The sequence below is a fragment of the Zootermopsis nevadensis genome, unplaced genomic scaffold (genome assembly GCF_977971745.1).
Source record: "Zootermopsis nevadensis isolate Lab colony 2312 unplaced genomic scaffold, Znev_1.0 Znev_ptg000020l, whole genome shotgun sequence".
In the NCBI taxonomy this organism is placed as follows: Eukaryota; Metazoa; Arthropoda; class Insecta; order Blattodea; family Termopsidae; genus Zootermopsis; species Zootermopsis nevadensis.
The window spans coordinates 18,627,383-18,635,705 of record NW_028259152.1 but is presented as its reverse complement, the minus strand read 5'-3'; the positions used below and the strand labels follow the sequence as shown (position 1 = coordinate 18,635,705).

General features: G+C 40.7%; 1 long non-coding RNA gene across 1 annotated transcript; it reads left to right on the top strand.

Annotated features, from left to right (window-relative positions):
- The first annotated feature begins 5,448 nt into the window (after nt 1-5,448).
- On the top strand, nt 5,449-8,046 carry LOC147873330 (uncharacterized). The gene is made up of 2 exons (XR_015535990.1): nt 5,449-5,809; nt 5,911-8,046. It is a non-coding gene; the product is annotated as an uncharacterized LOC147873330 (long non-coding RNA).
- Nucleotides 8,047-8,323: the final 277 nt, after the last annotated feature.

Below are 8,323 nucleotides of genomic sequence, written 5' to 3'. Positions count from 1 at the left end.
TAACTTTAAGAAAGGATATCAACCCCAGACTAATTTGGTAAAGGATGATAGTGGCAATTTGCTTGCAGATCCAATAAAAATTGTGAATAGGTGGAAAAATTTCTTTAGCGAGCTCTTAAATGTTCATAATACTGGTGATATTAGACAGATTAAAATGCATACAGCTGAACTGTTGGTGCCAGAACCTAGCTTAGATGAAGTGGAACTAGCCATTGGGAAGTTGAAAAGTTATAAATCTCCAGGAATTGATCAGATTCCGGCCGAATTAATTAAAGCAGGTGGCAAAGGGTTGCATATGAGGATCCATAAGCTTATTCAGTTAATTTGGGATAAGGAAGAGATGCCACATCAATGGAAGGAATCCATAATTATTCCTATTTATAAGAAGGGGGACAAGACTGAGTGTGGTAATTACCGAGGAATATCGCTGCTATCAACCTCATACAAAATTCTATCCAACATTCTTTTGGCAAGATTAACCCCATATGCGAATGAAACTATTGGGGATCATCAGTGTGGGTTCAGACGAAACAGATCAACGATTGATCAGATCTTTTGCATTCGTCAGATACTAGAGAAAAAATGGGAGTTCGGTGGGACTGTACATCAGTTATTTATAGATTTCAAAAAAGCCTATGACTCTGTGAAGAGAGAAGTGCTATATAATATTCTTATTGAATTTGGTATACCAAAGAAGCTAGTGGGTCTAATAAAAATGTGCTTAAATGAAACCTGCAGCAAAATTCGAGTAGGTAAATATGTATCTGAGACATTCCTCATCAAGAACGGTCTAAAACAAGGAGATGCTTTGTCTCCCTTGCTCTTTAACTTTGCGCTAGAATACGCCATCAGGAAGGTCCAAGGTAGGCAGGAGGGTTTGCAATTGAACGGGACACATCAGCTATTGGCATATGCTGATGATGTTAATTTATTGGGGGACGATATAAATACAATAAAGAGGAACGCAGAAGTTTTACTAGAGGCTGGTAGACAAGTGGGGCTGGAAGTAAATTCAGAAAAAACTAAGTACATGTTAGTATCTCGTCATCAGAAGACAGGCGGGCAAAATTATCTTAGGGTAGCTAATAAATCCTTTGAAAGGGTTACAAAGTTCAAATATTTGGGAACAACAATAACAAATCAAAATGATACTTGTGAGGAAGTTAGGAGGAGACTAAATTCCGGAAATGCTTGCTACTTCTCAGTCCAAAATATTTTGTCTTCCCGTCTGATTTCTAAGAACCTGAAAATTAAAGTATACAAAACAATAATCTTGCCTGTTGTTTTGTATGGGTGCGAAACATGGTCTCTCACTCAGAGGGAGGAACACAGATTGCAGGTGTTTGAGAATCGGGTGTTGAGGAGGATATTTGGGCCTAAGAGGGAAGACGATGGGGCGTGGAGAAAACTGCACAATGACGAGCTTAAAAATCTGTACTGCTTCCCCAGTATTGTGAGGGTGATTAAGTCGAGAAGAGTGAGATGGGCGGGACATGTAGCGCGCATGGATGGGACAAGAGGTGTGCACCGGGTACTGGTTGGGAAACCTGAAGGGAAGAGACCGCTGGGGAGACCTAGACGTAGATGGGAGGATAATCTCAGGCGGGATCTATGGGAGATAGGAGTTGAAGGAAACTGGATTTTGTTGGCCCAGGACAGGGTCCGGTGGAGGGCTTTGGTTAATTCGGTGATGAACCTTCGGGTTCGGTAAGCCATCTAGTTAGTTAGTTAGTTAGTGTCTGCGAAATGTGATAAAAATTATATTGAGTGTAGATTATATTAATGGACGATGAAAGAGAATTTGTTTTCACTTTTAATATTTCAAATTGCAGGGACAAGGCGGCAGACATGAATGTTTGTAGATCCGGGATGTCGACTTGTGTCATCGAGAACCTACCGAATGCAAGCGATTACGCCTACAAATACAGAGAGAAATTAATGGAGGAGAAACGTAAAAAAATGTTGAAGGAGAAACGTAACACTCCTTCTGTTGATGTAGCGACGGGTTTGAACCTGGTGTGGTTACATCGTTTCTTACTTTGGTGCGTGGAAAGAGTTCAAGGTTTTCTCTGGATACCTTGACATAGATTCAGTCGGTGGGCGAGGATCTCCGACTCTCATTGAATACACGGATAGGCCTTAATTGGAGCGGCGCTCGCGGGAGGGCAGCGAAGTCACTGAGCTGGTGCAATTCTTCACGACACAGTTGTTGTTGTTGTTGAAAATAATGTAGAAAACTAGGAATTGGTGTAGTAGCTACAAAAACATAAAATAAAGAGAAATTTTGTTTGCAGCAAAGAAGGAAAAATTATTTCTTCTCGTTATTTTCTGCTCAAGAAGTTTTATTGAAATTAATTATTTTAAAAACGTTTAATTTTATCTAAAAAATTACCATTCATCAACACACAGCAGTTTCTCTTTACGTCTTGTATTAAATGAATCCACTTGTGGCGACATGTTTCGAGTTACGAAACCGTCATGATTAAATGTTCTTGCTTCATGAACATCGTTTACAAAAACGTCATTATGAAGGCAACAGACTGTGAATTTTGTATCGATTTCTGATCTACGTGTCTTATTTAAAAAATTGCAAAATTAAATTTGGCCGAGTTGTGCCATGTGCCTGAGGAAGAACCAACTGTAATCGTCTAGCCATGAGGTCGAGCTCGGACTATGACCGCCCATCAAGGACGAAGCAATGTCAGCTGTCCTTTCGAAAAATCCACATCCAGGAAGTTCGAAACTTCTTTCAACTGGCCATTGCAGTATTTCGCCCCTGGGAGGTCCGACCCCTATTAATTGGGTTAATGCAAAAGTAGGCATAAGTGACCTAGCGTCTCCACGCGATGTAAACTGTAACAGTTGGCCTCGGGTATCGAACCGACCAATCAGAGACTTGAATTTAAAATATTCCACCAATCACAAATCTAAGCGGGAAGTCCAACCAATGATGTTACAAAATCTCAGATTTCGGAATGAGTGGGGGAAATTAATATATTTGAAACGCAGACTTCTTTTGAGAGGAGTCGGCAGTTGTTGCAAGTTGAAACGGTGTCACGGACTCATCGGTGAATTACATTAACTTAACATGATGATGGAAACAGAGTTAGTCTCCGAAACATTTGTCTTTGACGCTGCTAGTCGCCTACTCTACATGGCGCAAAAACCAGGAACACGGCCGTGGACCTTTTAGTGGTCAGAGTCTGAACCCAATGCAAGGAATAAAAGGTCATTCCTACTGACCTGTTCTATGTGAACCGTGGACCACATGACAACGGTTTATGAAGATGGCCGACAGTCATTGAAGTCCTCTTGCAAAATGCACGAGATGGTGTACAGGATTTGAAAGTAGTGTGGAAATATTTTCGCGTGTGAGAAACTCGTCCTTTTAATCCTCTGACGGTAGACGCGGAATGAGCTCGTCGCAAAATGCGCAGCTGCAAGGCGAAAATGTCGTCAGCGGGATTCGAACCAGTGATCTCAGTGTCTGATGACCGTTCTACACCGCAAATATGAGCGTTGGCTTCATAAATCTTGTTACAAACAAACACAAAAAATCAAATGTTACAACTTCGTTTATAAATAAATCTTAAATGTAGTGACGAGTATACTCGTCAACATTTAAATTTTAAATCCAACGTTTACAGCGTCGTTCTGCTCGCATGACAACGGCGATACTTCGGAAAAGAAATTTCTGCTACAGGAGGTAAAATAAAAGAGATGATTTGCCCAAGGGCTCTGTCTCCATTCTTCCCCTCCTTCCAGTCCTTGGCTCTAATAACGCGGGTTGGGGTGGAGGCGTGGGGGGTTGTACCGATATATTGCGACTCCTCGGTGTGGGTTGCGATTGGGAGGTTTCGGTTGTCGAATGCCAGAACGCAGATCCGTGGAAAAGACAAACATCGAACGAGAGGTAACATCACAATTATTATTGTGTTCCCTCTTGTTTCAGATCCATGTTTCTTCTCCGTACATTTTATTCGTTCGCCGTTGTCTGTCTCTGTTTTCCAATGAAACGATTCGAATTCAAAAGAAAAGTTACTTTATTAGAAAAGGCATCGCGTTCGCCCCACATTTCTGACTACGGTTTACGCCGAGCTCATAAGGAAGTCGGCGTCCGCTGAATTTCCAAGATGATATACAAAGTATATAAGTAACGCCCCCGTCAATCCGGATTGGGGCCTCTGAAATGGCACGACGTTTCTTTCAGGCTACTAGCTACGAACTGGGCGTTCGGGCTTCAATTCTTGGCAGGACGGGGGTTTCCTTCCCTTTTCCACAATGTCTGGGGACAACCTAGAATCTAGGTGAAGTTATTAAACGTCCATTAACCTAATTAATCAATCAGAGATTGTAAGAAAAATAGATTCTACAGCATCTTCTATGTCACTTTAAATTTACCCTGAAACATAAGAGTAAGTTGAAGGATAATATTAAAATGGATTGTAATGAAGTTAAATGTTAGAGAGTGGGTTGAATTTGAATAAGGATAATCTTGTGAACACGGTGATGAACCTTTGGATTCAATGAATTTCTTGAGTGATTCCGATGAAGGACTCTGATCCATGCAAAACAGAAATTAAAAAGTAGGAAGAAGAAATAGACAGCTTATAGCCCTTTTAGTGCGAAAGAATTTCGTATGTAATCGCAATAAACCTTCGTTAGGCTCCGTCTTTTGTTTAGATAGTTCTAGAAGATTTCCGGTTAAGTGAAGAATGTGCAGTAGAAGCCTATACTGACGATGGTTTTGAAGTGGCAGGCTCTAAGCCTCTTTCACAGTTAAAATTTCTCTCCAAATGACCAATATTCATGGGCCATTGACTGGTAATCATTATATCATATATTAATTATGAACCGAAAAGTTGAGACATTATAAAATGGCATCGTTAATGAATATTAACTTAAAATTCAAAGGAAGGCGACTGTCTTTTGGATATTTGGTCACGCAGTCTGGCATTAATTTATTTCTTTATTTACTGAGACGAGACAACAGATTTCCCGCGAATAAACTTTGTGTTGTTGGACCAAAAATGACCATTTGCTAATTACATGCCATAGTGAATTATGTTTATAGTTAAACACGTGCAAATCAATATACGTCATCATTACATGCGCCGTACGAACAGGAAGTGGAAGTGTTGACACGCGCGCTATCTGTGTCTGCGAGCTGAAACTAGCTGCGTGCACGGTCTACATCAACACTCTCCTGCCATCTGTCGGACGAGGAACTTCGGGACGTTATTGATTTTTCTGCGCTTGAGGAAGGAAAGACTTTGTCCTTGGTTTGCAGCGCCGATCAGTGGTCAATCCAGAACGAAAGAAATTTCGTTCTTACCGCCGTGAGAACTTTAGATTCTGCTGGTATCCTCGAAGAAATGAAACTGTTCTGTCTTGTAACACAATGGACTCGGGCCGGAATAAATAATGTGTTATGTTAACCACGTCCTGGTTAGTGGCGCATTCTGGTGAGGTATTGTCGAGGTACCAGGCAGTTAGAAGGCGTAGTCTTCGTTCAGGCCCGGCTTATCATCTGTTAAGCTGATTCTGTATTCGATTTTATCTCCTAAAGATACTTCGAATTCCCCGTTTGATTAGAGCTGTCTCATTTTTCCATTACTCCGTATGTGCCTTAACTTAAATCAAGTTCCTAGTTTTGTGTATTTTGTGGTAATATTTTGTGCTTATTCATTAAAATACCTAAAAGTACCTTACAAAATACCGCGAATAAATAAATACATCTGTTAGCTGAAAGCATGGCATTTGAAGAGGTTGTGTAACCGTTCGCTTTCTTCTTTGCTTTGTTGCCAAGGTGGGTTTGGGTTCGATGAAGGGATTTATGGGACTCTTTTGCTGGGTTTACGGGGTTTAATTAAAGATCCCTCAGCTGAGGCTTTAGTTATTTATTTTCAGGTGAAAAACAAGTTGACAAACAAGTTACAGAAAAAGACTCCGGACACCTGCAATTTCCCACGATGAGGCGCAGGGGAGGACGGGGAGGGGACCTTGAGACACGATACAAGTGCAGCTGAAAACAAGGGATCCGGACATAAAGGCTAAAGCGATCTAATCAGCGCTGTACGTGGCAACGCTCAGCTACTTAACAAGTGCGTAGAAAAAAACTCACGAACTACGACTCGTAATTAAAGGACTGTGCAATCTGTAACGATCTGCTATGCATATTATTCCTGACTCAGGGCGAAAGATTTGACCTCGGCAGTTCTGACCTCTCTAAAAGTCTGAGGGTTGTAAATCTGCGGCTTCAAACCGACGTAGTATATCTGGTCGCTGCTTGATGCCTCCATCGTCAGGGCGATAAGACGACGTGATGATGGAGGCAGGAGGGACCTCCTACCAGACTTCGCGGCGCTACAACGCAGAAGACGGGCGTCTTCGTACTCCCCGCCGTGAGAACGTATTCTAGCTGAGAAAACATTTTCCTTATGCTCTGCGCGCACTACCAAGGTCAAAGCTTTTCTCCTTTTCTCGTAACTGGCGACAAATCTCCCACAACATTTTCCGATTTAACGGGCTGTTCTCCATTTAGGTTTTTCCGGTCACGGAACACTACGTCTGTGTGTACGTGCTCCATCACGCTCTAAAGTTATTTAATTATTTGACTGTACTTTGTAGAAGCTTCATTAAGTTACATCGCAGTAAATTTTACACGTTATTATTTTGAATATTCGTGTAGCATTGAAGTAACGAAGACGACAGTGTATAATTATTATGATACTTTGACATTCGGTCACAAATTGTCCGGATTTTTTATAAGCATACATTTATTTTAATTCGTACTATCAATTGCCCTGTTTTACATCGAATATAATAAAAGTGACATAGAAGTCTATTAACGCGAATACACGTCCACCAACACAACACGAGCAAGTCTTTCGCGGATGAATCTTAACTTTAATTACTGCACAAAAACACGCAGTACGCCTCTGACCTTGAAATTGAGACCAACCGTAAATGTACAGAGGTTAGGAAAATGGCAAAATCAAACACGGAAAAAGTTAATTTTGTTCTTAAACGAATTGAAAAGGGAAGTCATCAAGACGCCGCCTGAGATATTTACTGTAACTAAAATGCATTCGTAATTACCGTGGCACAAAGCACGAAACTTTCTCTGAACTCTTTCGAATTTGGATGATTCAGTTGTCGTAATGGAGTTCCAATTTCGACCGCACAAAACAGAAACAAACTCTCAGAGACAGAGACGAAACAGACGCCACGAGGAATTGAGAAAGAAGAGGCAATGAAATGTATCAAAGGCGACATTTTAAGCCCCTGAAAATATGACGTCAGGTGGACTTAAAACACAGCTCTCAGTCCAGAATCTTTGATACTATTTTACAATTCATAATTTCCGTTAATACTAACAATTTATCTCGTAAATAATGACAGAAGTTTTAGCAACATCAATTTCAAAACAACATTTTTACACAGAATCAAATACGATGTACTAAGTACTAAGATTTGTGTTCATCCATCGCTCAGCGTTTCAGGAGCTCGCTTTGTTTCTAGGATATTGAACGACAGAGAAACAGCTGTACTGAATACATTGCACCACCATTAGAACATACGAGAATTATGTTTAAAAACACACGAAGGTTTGCTCCTAATATAATAGTCAATGCTCATCATAATTTGCTATGCGAGTGCGACGTAGGAGACCTTGGTAGCACGAGATGAAAACGAGGTGATGGTGGCGCCTCTTGTGGAACTGGGAGGAGTCTGGAGTAAGGCGCTCGGTTTTATTTACGTGTTTTTGGTAGTCGCCGTGAAGGTATTTTTACATTTAATTTACTCTAAAGAGAAATATTATAAATTGCGTAATTTTAATGTGATTTGTATTGATTCTGCTGGAATAAACTGTGTTAACTGGACAAAGTTAAAATTAACATCTTACTGGACGGTAAAGAGGCTAATTGCACTTTCGAAACAAATATATTTTTGTTGAAAAAACAACATTTCAGACGCTGGCTCTGCTTACATTATCCTGTAACACTAGAAAAACTAATTCAATCCCCAGGAAATATCCAAAAACATGCATCAAGTTAACAACAAAACTTCGTGATGATGAATTGTTGAAGGCGTAGCCCCTCTGCTCTGTGTTCTGGACGTCCTGTGCTCAAGAATTGGACTGCGGATGAGCTGTCCTGGTTTTTGTTAGTTGTTCCAAGTACCTGCAGGCGCAGTACCTTCCGATAAATCACAGATTTACGTACATCATTTTCACAGAGTGTCAAAATTCAACTTGAGCTAGGGATGACACGAGTTACCTGAAACCTTTTGATGAACATTAAGCCCTCCATTCCACAAT